This window comes from Chionomys nivalis, chromosome 18 (assembly GCF_950005125.1).
Source record: "Chionomys nivalis chromosome 18, mChiNiv1.1, whole genome shotgun sequence".
NCBI lineage: Eukaryota > Metazoa > Chordata > Mammalia > Rodentia > Cricetidae > Chionomys > Chionomys nivalis.
This window is the reverse complement of record NC_080103.1, coordinates 61,865,354-61,891,286: the sequence shown is the minus strand read 5'-3', so window position 1 is coordinate 61,891,286 and position 25,933 is coordinate 61,865,354.

The following is a 25,933-nucleotide window of genomic DNA, read 5'->3' as shown; positions in this document are numbered from 1 at the left end:
TGGTGTTCTCTTATAAATAATTACTTGAAAAGGAAGCACAATTTTGTTCCTTAAGCAAATGGCAGATATAAGCTAAGTTTCAAAAGTTCACCCCAAATAACCCAACTTCAGCATTGCTAATCTCAGCTAAAATTCTCACCATGGAAAATGTCTGAAATCCACAGAAGGCTGAGCATTATATTCAGTTACATCATCTCAGTAAGGATGGGGGCCTTGTTCAGTGCACAAATCTCCATGATGTTCATGCAATATGAGTATAGACTTTGGTACCCTGGCACCATGGACTTTCCCCCACATAGGAACACAGAAGTCTATCTGAAATCTCTATTGGTAATGAATAACTGCAGATCAATGTGTCATACGCTACTGGAGAAAACTTGTTAAAACTGATTGCATTTGGAGGCTTGTCATTGGAGGTGAAAAGCAGTAATTTGTCTTCTATGCCGTAGATATTTATTCTGCATCTAGATTTGATTTCCCTTTCCTATTAATCGTCAAGCTTATCAAAGACCTGTGTGATAGAATCAGGATCATCATATTGATGAAGGCCTGTCTGACAGAACAAACACCCTAATGATGACGACATTTCACTTAGGATTCTTATTCCAAGTTGAAAACGCAAACTCTATTGCATGGCTTCAGGGTTAACTAAGCAAATGATGTCAATAATAGTGAACCTACAATAGGTCACAAAAACAACAGATGGAATTGTCCATGCAGAAATGACATAAACTTGAAGAAACACAGGGGGACTCTCTGCCTTGTGGACATACTATAAAGAAGTAAGCTGATATGCTCCATGCACACACAGACAGTTTTCAAAAACTATGCTCCTTCCAGAAAGAGGTGCAAAGGAAGTTTCTTAAGAAATATAAGAGCTTTTACTATACACATATTTTATATATATATATATATATATATATAGAGAGAGAGAGAGAGAGAGAGAGAGATTGATCGATAGACATATAGATATTTATTCTAGAGTTCAGAGTCCCTTGATCCAATGACCTCAAAAATGATTGATTCCATCATTTAGGGACCATAACTTCAACACATAAGCCTTATGAGAAAAATAATGCCTGTATGTTCCCCAAATAGGTTCATACGGTGGAGTTCAGTAGAGACATCAACCAAGATATGTTCTTCCAAAACAGAACAATTGGTGCAGCCTTTAGCAGCTTGGAAGAGGTTCTCAGGAAAAAAATCCTTCAAATAAGAAGGGCTCAGGAGAAGAACCCCATCATTAATCCACGATACTTATAGAATATTTCCCAACTTAAGTATAATTTAAACTTACTTGAGAGAAATAAATAAAAAATGTCAAACTTCATGTGGACAATGACAGTAGGTTAGAAGTCTAAAGTTGTCTTCTGATCGCATAAGATATGATAGGGTCTTGTTTTGTATTTATGATGGCATTGTAATATAACACATTCACACAGGAGTCAGCCACATGATGCAGGTAGGGATGAGCCTAAAATGCTTCCATATATTACTGCATATATAATTTTATATGCTCTCGGCCCATAGCTAAGATGTATCTCTCTAAACTGAGACTCCGGCCTACCGCCTTGTCCCTCATAGTCACAGAACACCGCTCTGGAAACTTCCTCACAGGCTTGCTCACCAACAATATGCTCTCGCACCTCTCTGGTGTTCCTTAATCCAGTCAGGCTGACATTGGTAATCACCCATCACCTCCTCTGTTACTTCATATTCTTTCCAAATCACTCACTCAGATTTTTGTTTTCTTGTGAAGTTATGAACTTCCGGGGGTCGTTTTTTCGTTTGTTGCTGATGTGTCCACAGGCAGAGACACACAATGCTCAGTGTCTTTACTGGCACACACTTTCTTTGTGCAGTTAGATTTTCTCCATGACAGGTTTTGGACCATTGGATAACTCAGCTGCTCATTAAAATACAGTGAGTTTTTGCTGAATCCATTGAATACTACTTATGTTTTAATGAGCATTAATGAGCTCTGCGATTGTCCTGTGGAGCAAAACTCACAACTCATTAGGTGGATTCCCAAAACGCCTAAAGGTGAGTGGGCCCCGTTTTAGATATATAAGGTAATTTCATACTTAATTAGTTCCCACCTTGCTACAGCGCAGATACAAACACAGAACTATGGATTAAAATGGCAAACGTGTTGTTTTCTGTGACAGTCAATGAAATGGTAGAATTCACAGAGAGCCCGTGTGAGTAGTTCCAGGCCCTTTTCTATTATGTTAATAAATTGGCATGTTATGACTGGGTTCACAGAGAAGAGAGAAGAAGGAAGAGCAGCTAAATGATTTCTAAGTGAGCTGACGTTTCTCTGTATTGTGTGCAGAACACCTCCATGTCTGCGCTCAGATGCTCCCATCAGGGATACTGACTCCTATTCACTGAGGGTTTATCCTGGAGAGGGGATTCACACATAAGGCATTTTTCCTCCTAATAAGAAATCTGAATTATTATTTTACTTTATGAATAAAACAGTGGAAATACAAAAATGATCAAACTACTGGCTTGAAGTTCATTAAAGCTCAGACATTATGTCAACAGAATTGCTTTGGTTTCTGGTTCTGGGGTCAGGAAGTCCAAAGCAGATATTTCAGCTTGGGTCCTTGACACTCGGTTCTCTTTGGCTCAATGGTGCCATTGTTCTGTCTCATCATATACGCTCATATCAGAGTATACTTCTACATCGCTTCTTCTTTTAAAAAGCCAGTGTTGGATTAGATGACTGTCAAAGACTTTACCTATCTCTTTAAAATCCATATCTCTAAATATGGCTATGCTTGCCATGGTTTAAATATGGTTAGCATGTGTTCTATGTGGTTCTGGGGTTGAGATGTAGTCACTGATGAGAGCTGTTGAGAGACTAGAAACTTCTTACTATAGTCTTGTGTGGGAGCCTTTGGGAAGTAGTTAGGGTTGGGCAACATCACCAGAAGGAAACCCTGTGATTGGTAGACTTTTAAAAGGATGTGAAGTCCTGTGTGGTCTCAAGACTAAATTGCAACAAAAAAGTCTTTCTTTATACAGCAGTCACCTCTGATACTTTAATAGTAATGCAATCCAAGTTAATACAGAGCATCTCCCTGATGAGCAAGGTTGGCACTGATGGAGAATGCTTCATGGTGTAGATATGTCTTCTCTGGGCTGATGGAAAAGGATAGAGGAACTTAGAGCATGTGGCCAGAAAATTATGGGATCCTGTATAGGTGGGTCCACAGTGATTCCAGAGAGGCCTCAATAGACCAGGACAAAGACAAGGAAGGTGAGGATACCACCGAGGTTCAGGAGTCTGAACGTCATCCATTACAGAAGGCTGTGAGCTGAAGGAGGAGGAGGACATGATGGGAGAAACTTCAAAACAGTGATGATTTCTGGGCACAGAATGTTGGTATCAGTTGCTTTCAGTCACATGTGTCTCAAGACTCTAGAGCAAAGGAAACAGAATGAGATTTGGAAAACTTGTAGTTTAATCTGGGAGGGCATAAAGAGATCCCATGAGAGGATGGGCCCTTACCCAGTATACTACCAAAGATAGAAGATCTGTTTCCTTTGCATAAGGACAGTTAGAAAAAAGCCTTCCATGGCAATTGAAATCTCTTAGGCCTCCATTCCCATGAAGAACCAGAGACATTCCAGGGTAGAATAATGTGGGGAAGATATCCCAGGTTATCCTCCATAACTTGACTGCCGTGACTCCCCCGCCTTTTTTGGTTTTCTTGTTGTCTGTCTCTCGTATAGCCCCTGTTTGTAGCTGTGGTTCAAAAATCCCAGATGAACCTTACATTGTTTCTAGACTTTGGGGTCCATTTCTCGTTGAGTTGGCCAGAATGTACAATGCATAAATAATGCTTTGGAGAGGTTTTTATCATCACAATGCCATCAGTAAGGCCTGAAAGGCTAATGGGAATCACGATGAGGCCTCTAGCAGTGGACTCTAAAGAGTACAGACCTCATGGAATCAGGGAAAATAAGCTTGAGAGAAGACCCTCAAGGTGTGTAACTACATGCAGCCTGCAACAGCTACTACAGAATGCTAGAACAGTCTATCACCTAGAAAGAATGGCTTTGTGGATGATGGTCTATGAACCCAAGGTTCTGAGAGCATCTTCCTTTCCAGAGAGTCTATAGGTACCACAGGACTTATGCCATGGTGACTGCTTTAAGGATTCAGCTCTTGCTTTAATAATTTCTCCACATGGATCCTTGCATTTTAGGAAGGAAACATGTGCGCTTACCTCTTACCATGTGTTGGCAGTAGAAAATTTATTTTTAATCTATAGGTTCCCAAATACACGAAACTTTTGTGACCTTCAAATAAAACGTCAGATTTTGGACTTATGACTTAATAATGGAATCAGTTATATGTAAACCTAGTATTTTCTAGAGTGGGGAGCTTGCATTTTGTATTGTGCAAAGAATGTGAATCTTGGGGGCAGTAGACGCGCAGAATGCTTAGTTTGGGTCAGGAATGAGTGTGGCTTTCAAATGTCCATGTATTGAACACTAACCTTTTTATATTTACTTATTCATGTACTTATTTATTTTGTATATGTGTGCATGAGTGCATATTTATGTGTCATTGTGGAGATTCATGTGCTGTGGCACGTGTATGGGGGTCAAGGAGCACCTTGCATGAGTCAGTTTTCTCCTTCTACCAAACAGGTCCTGTTTCCAACCTCAGGTTGTGAAGCTTGGGGACAAGTACCTTAATGTCCAGTGTGAGGTAATAAGCGACTAGAAACTTGACCTGACTGTCATGTGTGGATCTTGGGCCTTTTAACTTAGTTAGATTTGTATAAAGTCATCAGTTTTACTCTCAAAGGGAGACCCATATTTACGTATATATCATACTTGCCATATGAGGACCTATCCCATCTGGGGTCCAAAAAGATCATTTATTGCCTGATATGGACCCTTGATCTTAGACCTCCAGACTGTATGCCAACATAAACTCTATATATAGTGTCTCAGATATAGTTAATGCAACATGGACTAACATATAGGGTTAGAATTTGAATTCAGGATTTTAAGAATATTGCATTAACATTGTCAACAGGGTATCTTTCAGCTTAAGGAAGGGCAACTTCAGTTTAAAGAAACTTATTTTTAAACTCTGCCACATTTTTTCCTTGTAATCTCTCTGGCATCCATAGGAGTTTGTAGCTGATTGATATGGTGGTTAGTTTACCCATCCTTTCACAGGAAATACAACTAATCCTCTTCAAAGATGGTTTTGAAATCTTCCAATACTTACATATCAGGTTTGGAGTCTGATGGAAAATATCAGTTGACAACATACAACCAATATTTCTGCCTTTTGGGGTACAAAAATGAGATTAAATGGATATGAAAATACTACATTTATAGCTATCAATTAAGGTAAAGGAACTGAGTAGAAGATATCAAAGGTCTGGACTTGGCAGAGGCAAAGTAGATGGTGCAGCTCCTCTGAGATGCTAATCCTTGAATGGAGAACTCTTAGCATAATCTTAGAGGGTCTGTCCTTGTCCAGGCTGAAAGGGCAGCAAGTCTGCAGACAGGGACTGCTAGGGGGACAGGGGAGAGACCTGCAGCCAGGGACAGTCAGGATGGGGCAGGGAAAGGATGCAGAGTGTAAGGGTGAGAGACCGTGGTGGGGAGCAGAAGAGGTTACAGTTATGAGACTGTTCTTCGGTTTCTGTAAATTACTGATGAATGCTGTAATCCAATTATGTAAGGTAAACACAGTGCCTTCCAGTTTTATGTCTTAAACTCTTTAAATTGATCACTAGTTTTAATAAATTCCCAATTTTATGTGCTTTAGCATCTGATTCCTAAAGCTTCATTGAGGAATCACAAGTGTTGAATGAATTAAGCTGTTTATGTGCTGAAACTAATGATATGATTTCAAAAAAGGAGAAACATACATATAATGTATATACAGTATATATAATATTTTGTCCAACTGAAAACATTCTCATGTCTTTTTTAAAAGATCATTTTTTAAAACTACATCTTTGTTAATTCAGTAAGACTTATCTCAGAAATAGTATGGGTATAGTAATGGAAAAATATTCTTGACTAGTGCAGGGAAAGGCAGAGAGGGAAGGAGGGAGAACTTGCCAATCTCTGACACTATGGACTTCATATCTCTCTGTGCCATTTTAAATTTCTTGAAATTTAAAAAATTCCATAATGATGATCTTCTTTTCCATTTTAATTGTAATTGTGAGAACAATATTTTTAGAAGGGAGTGCAATGCAAAGTTTTTGGTAGCCACAATATCACCCACAATTTTATTTTCCCCAGGAAACTTGAAAATAACTGCAGACTCAGACAAGTACATTGGAGACTCACACAATGCTCCGAAAAATATATATCTCAAAAAGTGAACATATGTATGTATTTTAAATAATCTGATATGGAGAGAAATATTTTACTAAATTATGAGGTATTTTAGTAAGAAAAACTTTACAGACCAAATCTAGTTACTTTTTTGAATGTAGACATCAGTAGAAATTGTGTTTGTTAAAAATGGTAAGATCTTCACTCAGTAAGCTCAATTCATCCTCATAGCACGATATGATATCATCAAATGACTGAATACTTTTTTCTCAAAAGTTAGATAAGAAGAAGATAAATAGCTACAGTTGGTCAGGAGTCAAACATTGAAAACATTTCAAAGTTTTTATGTAATGGATAATTTGTCTTATGTTAAATGAAAAATCTTTGTCACTAGTTATTCTTTAGCTCTGGAAAATTAGAAAATAAAGACATATATATATATATGCATGTATAAAGACACATACATATGCATGTATAAACTTGTGTGTTACAAGTGACATAAAACAATGCATTCATCTATGCATATGTTTATAATTATATATATAAAATCATGTTTTACCCTCTGCACTGTGATTATTATTATCTTTAAGTAGCAACATCGAGCAGTATTTTCAAATTGGAGATACCCTCCATCACGTGAGATCATTTTTACTTTTGTTTTATTTAAATATTCTATGCTTAAATTTGAAGGTACTCTTGTAGGACATTAAAGCTGTCACAATGAATTACGTGTCTTCACTCATCTAGGGACACACAAAGCAGGACAGGGTGGTGGCAAGAATTTCATTCATGTTCAAAATACGAAGGTGACAAAACTAGATGAACAAAATCAGCACAAAATTAAAGAAAAAAATGATCTGATTTTTCTCTCTATTTTGAACTACTTCCCCATGAGTCTGAAATGAATATTCTCCACTCAATATGTTAAACTTACCTCTGTAAACACCTTTTATGTTTTCTTCTGTATTTCTCTCTGATACCTATCTGTCCTTGACTGTAGGGAAACTGACTTGGTCTTACCAAAATAAAACCAACTTAGCCACAAAAGAGTCTCAAGAGCAAGAAGCCCAGCCAGTGAATAGGACCCAGGGTGTCTCTGTTAATCAAGCTGTTGTCTTTATGATGGGAAACTGGGCAGGACCCTCAAAAAATCAAGATGACCTCATACCTCTCGGTATTAGCTGAAGCCAAGCACATTTAATTCCAGCCTCACAGGCATAACAGAGTTCCAGGTGATGGTGACAACTAACAACCCTAGTTAAGGCAGTGTGGGGAGATCAGTTGTTCACAGGTCTCTGGGATAAGGGCTCCCTGAAGCGCAGGAGCCAACATCATCTCTGCAGTGTCTATTGCAGTAAAACCGGTGTCCCTGGATGAACAAACTACGACATGTTGTATAAAGACATAAACACAACTCCAAATTGTTAGTACGTGCTGAATGTATGTCTAGAGGGACAGCATTCTACCTCACACAGTAATTCCAGAGGGTTCTCTTAGGGACTAGTCAGTTTTATTTTGCTTTGCATTGCTTATAGCTAAGGCCACTGAAATCAAAATTGACTGCTTGACATCAGGCAGGAGGGTTTTTTGCATATATAATGAGCAATATGTGAAGCAGGAACTTTGTTATCAGGAACTTTAAACTGAAACCATCAAGGTGTCAACCTTAAGTGGAGTAATGATCACTGACACGTTGAAAATGGAAGAAGGCTTCTGAATGATGACTAAAACTCTTGACTTCAATTATTTCCTTAGTCACACTTGATTTCCAAGTCTATCTTCCCCAGGCATTCACTAACCCTTATCTTCATACAAAATAACAGGGGAGATCAGCCAGTAAAAAGACTGAATTTTTTTCAAGAGAGGACAGTGGGTTAACCTTGTAGGGATGAAAACCTGACAAACTCACCCAGGAGAGCATTGTTCTGCTCTAGGTCAGTGTGCAAAAGATCCTGAACTTGAATGGGATTAGCTATTTCATCAGAGAAAGACATCTAAATTTGAACAGCTTATTGTTAAAGGTAAGAAAATATTATTCTTGAATTGGCAGACATGGGTATTGCCACAACAATAGTTGCAACATTCCTATGTTATCAACTATGCAAAGCTTATCTCTTGCATACCCTGGGAGGCTTTTCATTTCCACCTCAATGAGCAAGGGGCTAGGGACACAGCCTCCCTCTGTCAGAAGGGTTAGATTACTTGCATGTGTGTGTGTGTGTTCTTGCGCACACATGTGTGCATGTGTACAAACACAAATCTCAAATAAGTGTAACAAACACACAGGGGGCCAGTAATACTGGCACTGGAATTTGTCACTACTGCATATACTGGCTTTTTGGGATCCTATTCTCTTTGGATGCATACCTTCCTAAGCCTTGCCCTCTCTTAGGACTGGAGGGTGTTGGGTGGGGGAGGGGGTGTGAGGGAGCAGGAGGGAAGTAGGAGGAGGGGAGGAAGTAGGAATTTTGATTGGTATTATTTATAAAGTAATAAAAAAGAGGAGAAAAAAGATTTAAAAAAAGAAAAATCAATGATAAAATATCAAGACTAATATTTAAATGTGAAAACAGGACATTTTGTTTATAAAATGTTAAAGTATTTGGGACATGTAGGAGAAAAATGATGTAGAGACTTCATGTCAACTAGAATGATTCTTTAAATTGACATAGCAGACAAAGTAGGAATAGGAGATTAAGTCAACAAAGCAGACAAGGCAGGAATAGAAGGAGAAGAAGGAAGGTGGAGTCTATGAAAAGTGAGAGAAAGGGTGAGGCCATCCATGCTCAGATCATCTCAGCAAAGACAAAATTATAAAGTGCGAAGGCCTCCTTTCTAAGGAGATATTTAAGAAACTTCACCAGAATGAAAAGACCATGAAAGACAACAGCTGCAAATGATGGGAAAACTTAACACCTGAAGTTAAAGGAATTTTTCCAGAGAAAAAGATTTCACTGAGAAAGCTCCCAGGATAAAATGAAGTTATTTATTTTTATTTTTTTAAGTTATCAAGATTGTTTTATGTTAGTTATATTTTTATTGATTTTATTTAGCTATACATTTTTCTCTGCCCTCCTTCTTTTCTCTCCCCCACCCCTTCAACCTTCTCCCATGGTCCCCATCCTCCCAATTTACTCAGGAGATCTTGTCTTTTTCTATTTCCCATGTAGATTAGATCCATGTATATCTCTCTTAGGGTCCTCTTTGTTATCTAAATTCCCTGGGATTGTGAATTATAAGCTGGTTTTCTTTGCTTTATGTTAAAAAAAAAACACTTAAAAGTGAGATCATATGATATTTATTTCTGAGTCTGGGTTACCTCACGCAATATGATGTTTTATAGATCCACCCATTTATCTGAAAATTTCAAGATGTCATTACTTTTTCTGCTGAGAAGTACTTCATTGTATAAATGTACCACATTTTCCTTATTCATTCTTCAATCAAGGGGCATTTAGGTTATTTCTAGGTTCTGGCTATGACAAACAAAGCTGTTATGAACATAATTGAGCACATGTCCTTGTGGTATGACTGAGCGTCCTTTGTGTATATACCCAAAGGTGGAATTACTGGGTCTTAAGGAAGGTTGTTTCCTAATTTTCTGAGAAATCGCCATAAAGACATCCAAAGAGGCTGTGCCAGCTTGCACTCCCACCAGCAATGCAGAAGTGTTCCTTTATTTTTATTCTTTTTATTGTATGTAAAAAGAACAATATTGAAAAATAAAACTTTTTAACATGCTGAAGAAGATTGAAAGTATCTAGCATTTTCCATTCAATTAAACTGACTTTTAAATCAGTTAACAACACAGCAACCTGATCATATTTTCAGTCTATAACACTTTAAAAGTTTGATTATACCAAATTCTACAGTAAATTGATTATAACCATTCTTCTGCGTAGATGCATGACCCATGAGCAGCCATCTTGTAAAGCTCTAAGCACAACCACACTGATTTCAATTTTTCCTTTTCTTCCACTGATATTTGCTGAGGTGGGGATATGGCTCAGGTGGAATCAGCTTGGAAAGAGGAAAGAGGGGTCGTCTTACACAAACTCTGTGTCCGTGTGTAAAATGTCCTGTGTATCCTGTCATAAACATAGCCATGGCCTCAGTGCATACAAGGTTCAGCATTTGTACCTGCTCATGATTGTTCATTGCTCTTTGTGTAATAAATTCACTCCTCGAAGGGGGGCTTGGCATTTGCTTAAACACATTTTTTAGAAAAAGCTAAAAACAAATATTTTGAAAGAAAATCTTTCTGCTATGCTTTTCAACTAAACTGAAAGAGAATAGTCCAACACAGCTTCTCACCTCAGTCTTGAAAGGCAGAGTAGAGTGTTCCCAGAATTTTCCTTTGTGCTTGAGAAAATAATGACTCAATCAATTAAAAACACCTCAGAAGCAATCTGTGAAAGTCACTTTCTTATTCTGCCGTCAGCAATGCTGATCAATAATTGAGCTCTTTTTATTTTTCTGTTTTCTTTGGAGCTTCATAAAAAAAAAGCCTGTTTCTCCCATGCAAAATAAAACAAGAAATAAAAAGAAATTCAAAATCACTGTGGAAAATTTGTAACCTTTCCCCAGCAGGAGGGAAGTTAACTGTGCAAACAGGTCATTTAAAATGACTAAGTGCTGGCTTGCCTCTATGCCCCTTGGATGGGTCATGATTGTTTACAAGGCAAGTTTACCCTGGCGTGGACCTGGATGTTGACTAAGAAAACACAAGGCGGCTATGACAGGCCCTTTATTAACACCAAAGTGATTATTTCAAATGAGTGGTCCATTCTGGAATGAAGAATAGGAATAGCATTTACCCCTAATGCAGTGTACAGACCTTGGCAAGCATCATAAGGACAAGATCTTTGGATGCATTCAATTTGAATATTACTTTATTAACATTTATATTGGCCAAGCAAAAAAAGGTCACATATGGAGCCCAGAAGTCACCACCTGCACGAAAGATATTTGACTTCATCTAGCTGGATTGAGAAATAAGTAAGATGAGATGCATGGGTGGCTCTTGTTGGCTGAATTCCCATTGTCTAACCATTATCTGACCACTCAACATTCTTCCTGACTTTTCATGTCAGGAGACATCTCCCTTCTTTATTTCTAAAAGCTATTGTGCATTGAGAAACTGTCCTCTTTGACCCCACATGTGCCAAGGCTGCAGTGGAGGGTGGGTAGAGTCTTCTGATGAAAGCAATAGGCACAGGAGACTGCCCTGTATGTGGAGGATGCAATTTAAGTGCATCCTTCTTCTGGGGGAGAGCAGTGTCAGCTGACACGGCATGTAAAGATTAATCTCTAACTCATCCTCTAAACCTACTCTATTATCATGAGTTTATTTTTCTTTCTAGATCTTTGAAGTATATCTGTACTTTTGTAAATGCCACTATCCTAGTAGGCTTAAAGTGTCAACTTGACACCATTCAGAGACTCAACTAGGGGGGGTGTCTGGTTAGATTGGTCTATGGCTATGTCTGTGAGAGATTGTCTTGAACATAGATTGGTGTGGGAGAGCCCATCCCACTGTAAGCTGTGCCATCTTTACCCAGAGGAGCCTGGCTAGATAGAAAATGGAGCTGAACATGAGGACAAGCCAGTAAGCTAAGTCCAGTTATGGTCAGTGTTTGAGTTCGTACCCTGCATCCCTCAATAATACATTATGACTTGGGGGTACAGGGGGAAGTAAACCCTTTCCTTAAGTTGCTTTAGGTCATGATGTTTATTATAGTAGTAAAAAGCAAACTAGGGCAACATCATAACTCTGGTACTTGTGATTTCAAATAACCCTGTGTGTAATGCTCATATGTCATGGGGCCTATGTTTCCCACTGTAGAAGAGGTACTCCAGGTAAATGCCACAGTAAAATGGAAATTACTCTCAGCTGCTTCTGAGAAAGGAAACATCATTGGTGCTGATTCTCCTAACAGCAAGCACATAAAAATACTTCACATAGTCATTTGCAAATTAAGTTATAATAGAAGTCATTTAAAGTATAGCATTCACTTCTTTATGTTGGTGTTGAGATTTTAATGGGTGTGATAACAGCAATGTTGATTTCATATAGAAAATCTTGTTAGTCCTGTAAGATAGAGGCTTCTGAAAATTTAAAGGCTGTGTAATAATGTCTCAGGATAGAGAATAGGTACAAAGAGAGCCGTGAAACGTGTCTGGTGAGATGCACACTGTACGTTAATGTGTGGTTGAGATGGCCACCTTGGGCAGATGTGACATTCTCAAGTGGAGGAGGTAGAACTCCATGATATTCTATTTGCTTCCTTTTGTTCTCACATCCTCAAACCTCATTGTGTTTGCTGAGCAAAGCAACTTGCAGAAGAAAAAAAAAGTTATTTTGGCTCACAGTTGTCAAGATTTTGAGGGGAGACAAAAAGTTCTCTGGGAAATAGAAGATAAGCAAGGATGCTTCCCTCATGGTAACTGGAAACACAGAGAGAAGAGTAGACTGGATGAATTTTAGAGATATGATCTCAGTAACTTGCTTCCTCTATCCAGACCTCATCTTAGTAAGGAATTCTATTGCTATGACAAACACAAAGACCATAAACAACTTGGGAAACAAAGGGTTTATTTATCTTATAACTTTCAGGTTGCAGTACATCACTGAGGGAAGTGAGGAGAGGAACTCAAGCAGGGCAGGAACCTGGAGTCAGGAGCTATAGCAGAGGCCATGGAGGAAGACTGGTTATTGACTTGTTCCTTGTGGCTTGCTTAACTTGTTTTCTTTTTTAATAGCACCTAGGACCATACCATGTGACTCACATAGGGGTGGGCACTTCCACACCAATCACTAATTTTAAAACAAATGCTTTACAGGTTTGCTTCTAGGCCTACCAGGTTGGGGTCATCGCTTCTCAGAGATGATCTTGGCCTATGTCTAGTTGACAGGTTAGTAGCCAGTATAACCAGCTTCCTACTTCTCATCTTCTCATAAATCAAATTATGACTTCCTTGTTGGATTAACCCTTCAGTGAAATCAGAGACCTCCTAGTTGAACCATCTCTCAGAAACCTTACCTATTAGCAATACTACGGCAACAACCAAGCCTTCAATTTATAATCCATTTAGAAGGCATTCTGTTGCCCTTAAAAATTAAAAAAGAAAAAATAATCCAAAGAATAGCAAGATGGTTCTATGGGTAAAGTTCGGTTGGTTAGTTGCCACCAAGCCCAATGACCTGCTCTAGAACCCTGGAACCCACGCCTTGGACAGAGAGAACCAACTTTCATAAGTTTTATTCTGACCTCCATAAGTATATCATAAAAAATTGTAATAAAATTAGCTTAAAATATCTTGCTGGTGGTGAAGAATATGATGGATTATGATGACAATCTTCTATCTCAATCAAATGGGTTTTCAAGTGATGTCACACTGTTTGAACAGCTCAGCTTCTTGTTTATTTGCCATGTTGAACACTAAGAAGATGGGCATAGGTACAGCGGCGATAATATCTTGGAGAAAAGTAAACAGAATAACAATGAGATAGTGAAATTCTTGAGTGATACTTCCATTGTCGTACTGAAAAGGATTGCTTGTCAGTGTGATGATGGATGTGAGCTAGACAACTCCTTTGGCAGAGTCAGATGACAGCAGAGTCAGGAGGAAATAAGGATGAAGATATTCAGGGAGAAGATGGAGGTAGAGAAGGGGTTGAAAGGGAGAGGGAGGGAGAGAGGAAGACAGGGAGAGAGAGAGAGAGAGAGAGAGAGAGAGAGAGAGAGAGAGAGAGAGAGAGAGAGAGAGAATGAGAATGCTAGATATTTTCCCAAGTTCAGGGTAGATGTTCAGATTCAAAAGAACAGAGGACTGAGGTCTGCAGTGTGACTGCTGAACATCATCTCGGGCTTCATAGGAGGTGATGCTATGCAAAAGTTTCTGAACTTCCTCAGAGTCAGAAATCTGGTGAAGGGCATAATGACATAAAAGCTGAAGTGCTGCATGACCAGGAGAAAGACGTTCACTGCTGTGAGAAGGGGTGGTAAGGAAATAAAAGCCCAGAGGCAGCCCAGGCAATAGATAGACCATGCCCAGGGATGCAAAGCTCAACTACCTCTTACACATAAAGCCGATGCTAGAGATTTGCTGTAGTTGAGAACATTAGTGGATAAATGGCCATGGCATGATGAACCCATGAACATGATGGGGTGTATTAATCAGGGTTCTCCAGAAAAACAAAACTGATAGAATGAACATATAGTATTTAATAAAGTTAGTCTGAGCATTCCACCTATCCTGTTGTCTCCTGAGGGACAGTCCAAGAATTCAGTTGCTCAGTCCATGAGTTATCTGCCTCAGCCTGTCTTCAGCATGCTCCAGAATTCTGAAGAAGTAATCCTAGTGAGGGAATGAACTTGCTCACAAGAGTGAGGGAAAGCAGACAAAGAGAATTCATTTCCTTCTCCCATGTCTGTTATATAGTCTGTCAGTCGAAGGTGTGGCCCAGATTTAAGGTGGATCTTCCCATCTCAAAAAAATTGGATGAAGGGTGTGTCTTCCTACATCAAATGATTTAGTCAAGAAATGTCCCTGCAGATATACCCAGCAGCTTGGATTTTTGTTCCTTCCATGTGCAATATAACCAAGAATAGCAACCACGGTGTATCTCACTTTATGCAACTTGTTTAGCTTGGCAGTAGCTTGTATGCTGATTTTCCTTATTCTTATCAGTGAAACTGGAAGAACAACCCACACCTTCCTTTTCTCTCATTCTGTGTCCTTTCCAGGGTCTAATGACCCATGAAGGAGACAGACATCAGCACGGATTTCAGTGAAAGAATTTGGACAGTGGTGATATCAGAGAGCATAAATCACAGTAAAATGAGCAAACATGCGGGGAGAGATTAAATCAGACAGGAGACATTCATTAGAAAGTCATGTGGCTATTCACTTACTAGCCATTATGCAAGGTGCAGTGATATTTATCAGTGATTCAAAGACGACTAAGATTAGGGAGACCGGGAATAGCTCATGAATAAACATTCTACAGGTGAAGGCTTACTCTGGGGTCAAAAGCTGGGAGGCTGCACAGGCTTCTTAGCATATTTTCACAGAAACTCATAAAGTAGCTCATTCAGTAGAAAATTTTGGAAGACAGCTGAACAAGGCAGAAGACTGGACCCAGATCACCAGAGCCTAGGGCAGCACTGTATTCAATGTCAACAGTCACGTATGGCAAAGACTGGTTCCAGGCAGCATCTGAGGTGGCTCAGAAAGCAGAGCATAATTTATGTGAAGACCATATTTCTGAGCCCTGTTAGGTAAATGACGCTTGCGTTCTTCAAGGGTGGGCAGTGTGCTTTAAAGCAGTTGATGCAACTACGTCAGTGCATGGAACTGGTAAGATGGAAGGACAGAAAGAGGATGCAGGTATAGAGAGAACACTATCAGAGAAAAGTTTAGAAGTGTATATTTATGCTTTAAATTTCAGGACATTACCAAGGAGAAATAAATGTTTAGAATGTGAACAACACATTAAGTGTTTATGGGAAGAGAGGTGGGTGGAACAGATCCACATAACTAAGAGTGATCAAAACCAGCAGCTGTGTGTTTATTCATTTTGCCAGAAGTACAAGTTACATATGGAAATCATTATGTAGAAAATGTATTTTAAGTTTTAATTTGTAAGAAAAATCAGAGAGAAGGTGCAGGAAAAATGAACGTGGGTTAGTGTGATAGAGGACTCAATAGAGCAGCAATGTTGGGGAAGGCACAAGGTAAGTACAAGAGAACACAAAGCCTGGGCTGAGTCAGTGTGCATTGAGAAGGGTGGAGGAGCCACTGTGTGATGCACGGTTGGGCATGGCCTTTCCATTGCCTTTTGCTGGCTCTGAGGGAATGAGCCCTTGCATGGTGACATTTGACAGAGGAAGGCCTATCAACAAACAGCCCAAAGAGATAACTGAAAGAGCCTGTTTCTAAAGACAGGCTGTTGTCCACACCATTCATTTTCAGGAGCTATGTTGGCACCCACTGTATTACATTGAATAGATCATATATATATATATATATACATATATGTATATATATATGTATATATATATATATATAATTAAAGCCTTTGTTAGCACAGAAGGCATGAATCTCATCACCTTCCATGGATATGTCTCATTAGGCTTTAGTACTACAGACCCCATCATTGTCTCTCCAGCCTCTTCTCTCCCCTACCAGCCACCTCTTCTCCCAAGCAGCCCATCCTGATTTCACAACAGATCCATTGCTCCTTGTTGTTCCTTTCTTTAAACTCCTTTGACCATTTTCTGTTTCAGCTCCTAGGCTACATCCAACCATGGATTGTTACTAATGTGACTCCACACAAAAATTATAAACTTCCTTAAAACATTAGTGGAAATTTGTGAACATTTATGAGTCAGTGTCAGCGCCGTATCAGAAGGCTGGACGTACCTTGAGCTGCTCACATATGTTGGCACTCTCAGCCACAGCCATTTCCTCTCCACATGGCCTTCTCAATCACTTTGACGATCTCTCATAGGCTCTGAATTCCCCTCTGCTTCCCTCATGTGTGATGTTCTGATCTAATGTAAAGACAGTTAACCTTCGGATTTCCTCGTATTTCTTTTCAGAGTTCACGCCAGGACTCAGCTTAGCAGAACAAGGCTGAGTAGCAGTGGCTTGAGAGAAGGTGATAGAATCAAACTGCTAAGACTTGCCCCTCACTGTGGGTAAAGACTGCACACACAAAATGTGCTTCTGCTAAGAATTGTTGGGATACCTCAAGTATAGAACCTATTTAGATATACAAGCCTAAATGGTACACATAAGGCCATTTGATAAGTATTTCTTTGAGATGAATTACTATGGCTCGTACAATGTGTTCCTGAAAATACAGTGACCATAGCTTCAGAAGGTTGCCAAGGTTAACACGATTTATGTGCACTGAAATGGACAGAATGTTCCAGAACTAGCAATTCCTTCCTTGCACTGCATGCCTGCTGGCATGGATAGTTGGTAAAGAAGGACAAGTCTAGGTTTCCTTTCTCTATTTCCGAAGACAGAATTGTTCCAAATCTGTACTGCATACAGCTTGGTGCTAATATTTGATGCAAAATGTGTCTGGTTATGTTGTTATAGATGATTATGCATATAATACCTGTAATTGAATAAGGCATGACTCTACCATGTGCTCAAAGTCATTGTTCAAGGAAGAAGCACATAGTAGGATGGTGTTCTTCCAGGCCACTTTGCCTGATGGAAGGCCTAAGATAATTATGACTTGAAAAATTGATTTTAATTTGAACATCACTAAGAAATGGAGTAAAATTTTAAGTGAAAAATAACCTAAAGCTAAGAAGTGATTGCTAATATATGAAAATAACAATAAACTTGATAACTATTAGAGGAATAATAATTTTAATTTTATTTTCCTTCAAAATTGTTTTTCTAGCCAGCATTTATCTACTAAATGGAATCTGTATTATTTAGATATGTCCTTTGAAAGACCAGTGGTAATGGTCTTGTTCCTTATTGTGTCCCAAATAATCCTCACACTGTTATGCTTAAATATCTGTTAACTGGAAAATACGTATCAAAGATTTAAAAAAAAAAAGTGGTTTGAGTACGACCATATTCTATTAAAGAAATCTTGACAAACTACTTGGATTTGGAACCTTTAAGCATTTTGTCCTAGAATATTTTGGCCTTAGCATGGGAGATACCTGATTCAGCTGACTGTGAACGTCAAATACTCTCTGTCATGATCGACTGTATTAATCTGTTTGTCCATCATTGGTCAATTATGAATCCGCTTTTTGCCCTTGTTAATTTTAGTCTCTGAAATGTTAATTCCATAGGACATTTTGTCCCATCATTTTAACTATGTGTTGACAATATTTCCTTTAGCAAATAAGCTCAGGCTTGAAGAACTCACATTCTAGAAGAATAGATTAGTACTGACCACCACGTGTCTCCTGCCTTGGCAACTGGCTACCTAAAGAATTCTTTTAATCTACTCTGAATGTCCAACTAGTGACATATGAGTAACACGGGGAAGCGGTGGAAACACAGAAATAGTCCGTCATTAAAATAAAATCCAGCCTCTACTCTGAGTTTGAGAATAAGTTACAAAAATGAAATCCAAAGCAGCATTGTAGTGAGACTTCTATGATTTTAACATGGTTCTCCACGCTAGTGCCTGTGGATCCAGAATAAGTTGTTTAAACCTTCTATGATGAGTTTCTCAAAGCTGACAATAATAATCAAAACCTCATAAAATATTTTATATGTAAGGGTGCACGGGAAAGGTCTGATGAGCTGCAGGTATTTTCAGAAGCATTTGTGATTGTATTCACCTTGAGCAGGTAGAGCATTTGTTGGTTTGATACACATGACAGCTTCACCAACTAAAATACTACTATTATTTAGGTGTTTGACACATATTTTAATTACTTAAATACGTGCATGCTTTTTCCCCAAACTGATCTATTTCTTCTAGGTATTGCAGCTTGGACTTCATGGAAGCTGGCTTTTATAAAGTCAGTAGAAAATAGGGAATTTGTTAGACAGCATGTTATGGAAATGAGATCTGCAATTGGACACGCTGGGCAGGGGTGATGTCACAGCACGGCTTCTACCCAGTATTGGAGTTCTGCAGCTGGGCCTCTTCCGGGTGTCTTTTGGGGTGGAGGACTGGTCTCTGAACTCATATGAACCAGGATTTATTTATATGTAAGCTCTCCAAGGAGAAGGCCTGCATTTGAGCATGGCAGCTGGCTGCAGTCAAGGGCAGTGTCCCAAGATGACTTGAAGTTTCGCATTATCCTGCAGCAGCTGTGAGTACAAATGCTCCTGACCTTAAGAGGTCTGAGCAGTAGCTCACAGCACCCATCCCAAACCTTGTCTTCCCATTGGCTGCCTGTTTTGGAGACCCTTCAGGAACATTATTCTGTGTTGTTTTTTAGTGGCCCATGATGGCTATATACCAGAATGTTCCATGGAATGCATATTTTAGATCTTTGCTGTGTATCTGGAATTTAAGGGATTTGGGTGCAGTGGGCTTTACTTAAAAATGTAGGCCCTAATCCTAAGTATTAACAGGTAGTCTAGTCTCAAATGAAATTAATTTTATAATGTAAAAAAAAATAATACCGAGACCCAGCTGTCCTTGTTTCTATCTGTTTATATCGCTAAGAAAGGGGGTAGCAGTTAAGAGCAGGATGGGTGTAGTATCAAGATACATTGTTTACATGCAAGGAATTTTCAAAGAATAATAAAATACTAATTAATAATGTAAAATATACAACTGAAAGAAAAGGAAAGTTGGGGTCATATTAATTTAGGGAAACAGAGATGGGTCACCTACTGTGTGCAGAGAGGACAAAAGTTGTAGGCTGAGTCTTAGTCACAAGAACTTCAGCACCAGTTAAGAGGTTGTGGTGGGTACTAGGATAGCCCAAAACTGGTTCTGGGTTTCTTTGCCGAATCTGAACAACACGGAGAGAATGGGATGAAAACTGTATCTCAGGGAAGACTGCAGAGGACATGTGGTCTCTGGAAGACAATGCACCTTTCAATCTTTGGTACTTCCTGAGCAAGTGTGGCTTCTGGGTTCGGGACACACTACTTGACTGAGTAGCGGTGGTCAGTGAGTGAGGTCCTGTCAGGCTCGTGTGGAGCCTGTAGGCAAAGGAGGTGAAAGGTGTGTGTCAGAAGGCACAACTTTCCCTTATCTTTAGTTCCTTGTATCAAATTAACAACTGTGGGTAAACCAGAACAGGAATATTATTACTTAACAGGAATAAAAGTCAAAGTGTGTGTATGGTGTGTATGAATGATTATGTATGTGAGTTTGTGTCTGTGCATGTTTATGTGTCTGTGTGTATGTGTGTGTGTTGTAAGACAGCAGCAGAAAAGAGGGATGAATGTTTATTAAAATATGACAAATTCCCATTTGGGGGTGATTTAAACATATTTGTTCATAAAGTCAATACAATACATGATATATGTGATTTCCCCTGATTTATCAGGCATGAGATGGAGGAAATTCTAATTTCTAAAATACAGAAATACTGGAGTATCCTCAGATAGTCTTCCATTTCCCCTCTTACTTTGTTCCAGTTCTACCAATCTCCTTCCTTCTCAGCTCATTCTCCTTCCCTTCTTCTTTCTGTATGGTCTTGCTTGTTTGTTTAACCTCTTGAGTTGACTGAGGCCTGATCATATGAGCATGGGAAAGGGGTTATTATTTACCATGAGTGGCTTATCAATGGTGCCCAGCACTGAAGAAAATGTCTCCTGCTCTTTCAGCAAACATTAACTGCCAACAGATAGTTTGAGAGCAGCAGTCCATTTTAGGACCCTCCTCCCAGCAATGCCATCTATAAATCCTCATGGAGGGGCAAACTATCATCAACTAATATTGGTCACCCATGTTAAAAGAAATCTTAGTTCCCTTGTTCCTTAAGTTGTTTATATATGTGTACAGATTTTATTATCCACTTCTTTGGATTCTGGGGAAGTATCAGTGCCATATTAGTTAAAAATAAGTACAACTTACTGTTGCTGGAGGCTGTTCATTCATTTCCAAACTGCCCTGACTTGAAATAATCACACAGAAACTATATTATTTGCAATATGTTTTGGTCAATAGTAAAGCATATCTCTGCTTGCTTTTATATTCTAAACTAATCCATCTCCATTAATCTGCATCACCATGAAGTCGTGGCCTACAGACAAATTTCAGTGCATCTCTGGAGGCAGCTACATGGCTTCTCTCTAACTCTGCCTATTCTCTCTTCCTCTGTTTGCTTGGAACTCACACACCTTGCCCTATTCTGCTAGGCCACTGGCCAAAACAGATTTATTCATTGACAATAAAAGCAATCAAAAGACTGAAGAACTTTCCACACCAACTTACTTTAGAGGAAAAGGCCTAAGGACGGGGTAACTAACTGCTTTGCCAGTTAATTATAATTCTGATCTAACATAAAAATGTGTTGCACATTGTCTTGTTGAAAGTTTTTTATTCTTTAAGATACTTGGATTACGTACAGTCTCTAATCCTCAGGCTATTTACTCAAGGTTGTGGCCTGCTGATATACAGAAAGAAATGTATGTCAGATTGTTTCCTTTTATTAGTGTGTTAGTCAGACATTGATTATCACATTGAAACAATGTTGCAGATCCTAGTCTCACCGTTCTGGCTCAAAAACTGCATGCTTCCTCTATGCTTCAGCAGTATTCTGGTTTAATATTTAGAATTAATTTATAAAATAGCATAGACAAGCTCAGTGTTTCATCTGTAATTTTCCTAAATCTGATAAGATGGGATAATAAGCAGCTGAAACATTCTAGAACTACTTTTCAAGCTCCAGAGAGCACAAGGCTACATCTCCAAGCCCAGTCTCTCTCCTAATATGCCAGATGAATTGCTTTGTATTGACAATTTTCATATCCAGCCTTGTAACCCTACTCTTTGTGTTTACTTTCATTGTTATTTTTTTGTGATGATGAGAAGAAAACCGGTCCAAGCATTCCTGCCGCTTCTGTCTGCAGTCAGAGTGCTGTAGCTCCCTCGACTGGGTCTCCGTCTTGCCAATCTTTTCCTGGATACCTGATTTCTGAGCAGATGCTCTTTTTAATTTCATCCCATGTTAATTTTAAATATTTATTCATCGAATGTTTCCAGTCTCCTGCAATCCAGGAGTTGATTTTTGTTCCACATCCATAGAGCTCATTAAATTGTTGCCTCACGGCTGTTTCTTTCAAACAGGGTTAGCTCAAAGAGGGCAAGCAGAGTGGAGGCGTCGAACCCAACACCTTATGAACGCACAGAGACGTTTGGCTGAAGGAATGAGCTATAATAGAACATGACAGCACAGTTGTTAGGCTCATGGCTTTAAACGAGAGAAAAGAATCAGCAGAGAATGCATTGCCACTTTGTCACTGGTTTGCGGAGAGCTTCATAGAATTAGCATTTTGTGCCCAATATGGTTTGCCTCCTTGTCGTTTTTAGAAGTATTCTGACCCAACAGAGCAGTTAAAGTCCCAAAGGGCAGTTGTTCGTGTTCTCTCGCTGTTTGTGGCTGTTCATCCACACCCATGTTGGGATTAATGTTTCTTTCCTTTTCTCTCTTTGCTGTGGTTTGCTAGTCTTCAGACTCCATGGCCTTATTTCTGTTCCATTCCACCGGCCTCCCCACCTGCCCAAAGCTTTTCTTGTCAGCTCCCTGACTTGGTTCTCACAGCCAACCTTTCATTTCTTGATTTTAATGGCTCTCCATTGCTTGCTTGTTTGTTCTTAGAAAATGTGAGGCTCAACCTAGGCATCTGGGGAAGTGACCACACTCAAGACGTGATTACACAATATTTTACTTAAAGGCATTAACCTATAATCTGATGAAACAACACCTAAATAACTTATTGAATCCTTTACAAAACTGTAAACTCAAGCCCAAAGCATCACAGGATGGATGTGGAGAGTTGGGAAACATCAAACCATCTTCTCAGGTAAATATCATTAGTCACCTTATGTTCTTTGAAATATCCAGAGGACAAGATCATATATTGCCTCTTTCCAGATGGGTGAAGTGTGCAGGGCATCGGTGCCTAAGGGTATGTGTCCTCCTGCCTCCTATCACTCCCTCTCTGACTCTGAAGATCCTGAATCTGACTTGCTTCACAATACGTCAAAGCTCTTAAGTATAAATGGAAACATTTTATGGCTATTATATAGGAAACCATCTATTAAAATTGCCTTTTCATGTTTCATGTAAGACATAGTTTTGTTGTGTAGCCCAGAATAGCTTCAAACTTACAGTGATATTCCTGTCTCAGTTACCTGTATTGAAGGATTACACCTGTGCCACCCAGCTTAAATGTACTTACTAATTGCGTATGCAGGAGAGTTGTGTCGGCCAAATTGTCTGTAAGCCTTTCTGGGACTTGCCCCTCAATTTGTCAGCCATCTATATGTCTTCCCAGGTCTCTGCACTTCCTCAGTTCCCAGAACTGCTCAACCATTTGTATTTCTGAAATCAGATTCCTTAGTTCCTTACAAACTAGACTATTAATTCCTTGTCAGATGTGTAGTCCCCCTTTTTACCCCTTCTGAATGCCATAGTTTAGGTTTTACTCGGTTGCTTCCTTAGCAATGGAGAAGTATTTAGTATTGTAATTCTACTTGCCAATTTTCATTTCCATGCTTCTGGAGTCATTGCAAAAATGTCCTAACCTGAGCAACGTCCTGAAGAGTTTCTTCAATTTTCTTAGGAGAATTTAACATTTGTAGACTTCTTTAATAATTTTTAGTTGATATTTGTAATCTATAAGGGGTGGGATTCTAGTTATGTTCTTCTGCATAATAATAGAAGATTTTCAGAGAATTGTTTATTGAGATGTGATTTATTCTCCTTTGTGAATGTTTTTATGGTTGGGAATGAGGTTGAATCTTAGTGGCAGAGAGCCTGGTAAGAATTATGCAGTAGCCAGGCTCAGTCTTCAGCAGTGTGCTGAATGTATGCAGTAGCCAGGCTCAGTCTTCAGCAGTGTGCTTGTGAGCACATGCACCTCCTCCACACACACAAACACATTAGTGTAAATGTGTAAAGTTACTTTGGGATTTCATATTCTGTCCTGTTTTGCAGTGTCTGTTTGTCTGCCAGTGGTTTGTTATGTGAATTTGAATCCAGCTGCTGTAATGATTCCCATTTTCTGTTTTACATACTTCTGGAAATCTCTCTCTCTCTCTCTTTCTCTGTCTCTCTCTGTCTCTCTCTCACCCTCTCTCTGAATTCAATGCTCAAGATCCAGATGTGCTATAGGGAGTTTGTGGATTCATGTCCTGTGCCATTACTGTCTTGCTTTAAATTCCATTGGAGAGCATTGTTAGCTCTCAGAAGTGTGTATTTCAGAAGTAACAGAGAGTGAGGATTGTGGTAGCAAAAACTCAAAGTTAGAAGATAGAGGGAAAAGGATCCCTTTTATTTTTCCTTGAACCAGAATTACTTGATTATGACAACTCATTATAATTACCAGATATTTTTAGCAAGCCTTTTGGCCAGCACAGGATAAAACATATAATAGATACAGTAAAAATAAAAACAATCAAATTCAAATAATCAGTGTACACCAGAATGAAAATCACTGAGCCACAAGGAAAAGCAGTAGAGAGAGACAGAAAAGCAATCTCCGAGACAAACAGGAAATACATAGCACCATGTCAGTGCTATGTTCTGATAAAACAGAGTTCCTTTAATGTAAATGATATAAATTTCCCAGTAAGTAGCATGCAGTGAAGGAGTGGTTAGAAATGGAAACTCAATATTGTACCTTCTAGGAAGATACACCTTACCAGAAGGAAGGAGGCTGAAAGACACCGAATGAAAAAGGGGACTCTGTGCCAGTGGAAACAAAATGAGAGCAGGGAGAAAGGCAGGTAAAACAGGCTTCAGGTCAAAGCTATGAATAAAGCAAACAAAGCATCCAGACCACAAAACTATGTCAGTATAAATACATATGCACATCAGAGCACGTACAGCAAACATAAGAGACTGGGAAAGATGTGAACTTCAGGGCAAAGACGACAGAGGGACAACACTGGACTGGTCTCCCAGGCAGAAAGGTCAACAAGGAGGTGAAAGTTTCTTAAAGTAGCTCTTCACACACTTGTAAACTGGTCTTAAGCTAAACATAGTGAAGCTTGCAAGAAGTACGCTTCATCCAACGATGTACTCCACCTTCAACTTGACAATCATTATCTTAGCATAAAAAAATAATGAAATACTGAGAACTTTCAAAAATGCTCTGCTTTAATGGAGTTTACCTTCCTAGCCTGGAGTGCTCTGTTTTTTTCTTTTCCACAAAAAAAATCTATTTATTCTCTGGCAGCAACAGAATATTTAGCAACTAAATACACTGTTTCTACCTTGTCCTCATCTAGGTCATCATTAATTCTAGTAACTTATGAACAAGATAAAACTACCCCTTCACAGAAACCATGAAACCCATTTGTTTGAAGGAGCCAGTGCTGTCACTATGCCTTGCCACAGGTGAGGATGTCCTGTTAATGCTACTTGGGGGACCAGGACATGTGGAGGCCTAGAACATTCACATACATTCCCTGAAGTCTCTGTCACATGCTGCAATAACGCTGATTGCAAACCAATTCCACTTCTAGCATTATAAGAAGGCACCCACTGTTTAAGTCCATCAAGGCTGCCCTATGGCCTTTCCATTACATTTCAAACAGTTGTGGTCTAAACCAACCAAACATCTCTGCTAAGCCTAGAGATCCTTTAAGGGAAGAATTGATTAGGAAATCCAGATTATTTCTTTATTATCTGTAGCATGAATAATAAAAACCCACAGACAGATATTGGGATTCAGGTTAATGATCAGTGAAGTGAAACAGCCAACCAATAGAGAGTTCTTACCGTTACAAATCTTCAGACTTCCTGTCTCATCCCACCCTATATTCCTCTCCAGAGCTGTGAATAAAGGCTTGTACCAGTACCACTTGGCCTTGACTAACCAGTGTGACAGTTGGGTTTAAAGATGTGTGCCACCACGGCCTGGCCTGTATGGTTGCCTAGTGTGGGTGCTTTGCACACTGGTCTTCAGGCAA